Genomic DNA, 3,133 nt, shown 5'->3' with positions numbered 1-3,133 from the left:
TATATAATATATATTATATATATTAGAGACCATCGAGGGAAATGGGAAAGGAATATGGGGAAGGGGATGAATAAGAGCACATAAAAATGATGTAGGGCTAAAATGCTACAATGAAACTTTGTATGCTAACTTTAAAATTAATTAAAATTTTGCTAAAGAATATGATACTGAGGGAAACTTTTAAGAAGGAAAACAATTTATGCATGGAAAACCGCAAAACATCATTAAAATAGATTATAGACAAAACCAATAGAAGAAATAGTCCATATTCATGGATGGGCAGACTCTGCATTGCTAAGACATCTCTGCTATCCCAGCTCTTTCAGACCTCCAATTACATCTTTGAAGGAAAATAAAAATCAGTCTTTGAAATTCATATTTAATCATAAAGGATCCTGAATATTATTGAGATATCTCTCTGTTTCTTTCTACCTCCCCCATTTCCTTTTATTTATTTACTTCAAAGAAAGACCCCAATTCTTTTTTTTTTTGAAGTTTTATAATTATATTTATGTACAGAAAACTCAGCAGTACATTTAACCCAGTTTAGTGGCGAGTTCTTTGGCCTTTGCCTTTTCCAACTTGGCAATTCGAGCCACAGATTTAGGACCCAGGACGTTGCCTCCCCAAGGGCAGTGAATCTCATCCTATCTGTCATTGTAATTGGTCCTAATAGCTTCCACCAGCTTGGCCAGAGCACCCTTGTCTTCCTAGTTAACCTGTGTGAAGGCAACAGTGGTGAGCATCGTCCTATGGACCAGCCGCCCTAGACTGGCCTTTCCCTTGATGATGCAGTAGGGGACCCCCATCTTCCGACACAGGGCAGGCAGGAAGACCACCAGATCAATGGGGTCTACGTCGTGGGCAATCACCACCAGCTGAGCCTTCTTGTTCTCTACCAAAGTGGTGACTGTATTGACGCCCGCTCGAAGGACAGGTGGTCTGTTAGTTGGGACATCCCCTTTGCCGGCAGCTTTCTTCTCAGCACGGGCCAGCAGCCTCTGCTTCTTCTCCTGCTTGGTCTCTGGCCTGTACTTGTGGGCAAGTTTAAGCAACTGGGTAGCTGTTTGCCAGTCCAGGGCTTGGGTGAACTGGTTAATGGCAGGAGGAACTTTGAGCCGCTTATAGAGGATGGCCCTCTGCTGCTGCAGCCTCATCAGACCATTTGACGACGCGTGTGAGATCTTTCTTGGGCTGGATATCCTGCCCAATGCCGAAGTTCTTCGGCCTCTTCTCAAACAAAGGATTCACCACCTTCTTCGCCTCCTGTTTCTTCACGACGGCGGGGGCCAGGGCCACCTTCTTCCCCTTGGCCTTCTTTCCCTTGGGCATCTTGCCAGGCTGGAGGAGAGAGCAAGACCCCAATTCTTGAAACAACAACCAACCATAAAAAAAGAACAGAGTTAAAGCACCAGAGGCTTCACACATCTTTACTTCAAAACATCAACCCTTTCCCCTTCCAGACCTATGTTAATCACAGTAGTTCAACACTGACATGAGGACATTCACACAAACTAAAGCAATAAACCAGAGCACCCAGAAATCGGCCCACAGAATTATATAATCTTGACAACAGCTTCAAGATACTATGATAGGAGAAAGATCTCTTCAACAAATGGTGTTGGGAAAGAAGAACGTGCACAACAAAAGGATAAAACTTGACTCCTACATCAAGTACCCTCCTCCCCGCATTAATTAAAAACCAATCAATGATATAACACAAGACCTGCTGCTATGAGACTCTTAGAAGATGCTGGGAAAGCCATGGGCCATTACCTTGGTTATTTCTTGGTTACAATTCCAGAAGCATAAGTAACAAAGCAAACATGAACCAGTGGGATTATGCCAAGTTAAAGAAGCTGCTTTGGCCCAAGAGAAGCAAACAGTAAAAGGTAACCTACAGACTAGGAAAACAACCAGATTTTAAAATGGGCAAAAGAGTGGAACAGTGATTTTTTTCCAATGAAGGCATGTATGCACCAGCATCACTAACCATCAGAGGAAATTCTAAATGTGTGATTATTTTATGTTTTAGGGAATACCAAGAGAAGGCAGAGTTTTTTTTTTGTTATTTTCATGTCAAAAGTTTCATTATACAAAATAACTTTAAACATTTATTTTATTTCTCTATGTTGATAAGTGTGAAGATGATTTGTGTATTATAGATATTTATTGTATAAAGCAGAAATCCAGAGACACAGTAATGCTAGAAGAATAATACTAAACTAAACTTAGAACATGTTTGAAAAGCAATTTGAGGGACTTGGTTTATTTTTTTTTACTTTTTATTTATTTATTTTTTACTTTGTTTTTGTTGTGATCCTGGCATGAAATTCAGGGCCTTCAGGATGTTAAATACACACTCTGTAACAAAGATATACCCCCAGCCCTTGATGGCTTTGCAATGACAAACTGACTCAGTCTACCAAAGTGGCCTCTATATGTATACATTTGTCTAGTCAAAATTGGAGGAAGAAAGACAAATATTATTATTGTAAGGATAGATCTGAATAGAAAGGAGAGAATTTTGAACCGGAAGCTAAAAAATGGGCATCCACAATGTACTGATAATCATTCAGAAGAAGTGGAAAGTCATTCATTAAAGTACATGGTCCCTGTTCATACCTCAGCTCTGCCATTTCCTGGTGTGTATGTGTCTCTGGGTATGTTTTCATGTTTAGAAAAGTAGAAAATATTTGCTAGCAGATTGGGATTGTTGGGAGTGGAAAATGGTAAATATTCATGAAATTAAGATGATCAGGGTTTTCTGGGAGTTGAGACTATGGGAACTGAGCAGGTGATCTGTGGTTTTGGGGTTTGAATCAAAGAGAGACAGATGTATCACAGTTGTGAGAGTATGAGAGGTAAAGGAAGGCTGAAGGCAACAAAGTCAATACAGAGAATAGTCCACTTTCCTGCTCTTTATGCACTCCTTTTATATGGTTAATTTTCTATTTTAATCTAATTTTAGTAATATTTTTATTTTATGAAATTATAGCTTATAATTACATCATTTCCCTCTCCTCTGTTCAACCCTTCCCATGTACTCTCATTTCTCTCTAGAATTTATGACCTCCCTTTCTTTAATTGTTGTAAGAGTGTATATATATATATATATATATATATATATATA

General features: G+C 39.1%; 1 pseudogene; it reads right to left on the bottom strand.

The window, feature by feature from the left end:
* Positions 1-536: 536 nt before the first annotated feature.
* LOC101985048 lies at positions 537-1,338 on the bottom strand (annotated as a pseudogene).
* Positions 1,339-3,133: the final 1,795 nt, after the last annotated feature.

The sequence above is a fragment of the Microtus ochrogaster genome, chromosome 16 (genome assembly GCF_000317375.1).
Source record: "Microtus ochrogaster isolate Prairie Vole_2 chromosome 16, MicOch1.0, whole genome shotgun sequence".
Taxonomy (NCBI): Eukaryota; Metazoa; Chordata; class Mammalia; order Rodentia; family Cricetidae; genus Microtus; species Microtus ochrogaster.
The sequence above is the reverse complement of the archived record's forward strand: the minus strand, read 5'-3'. Positions and strand labels throughout refer to the sequence as shown.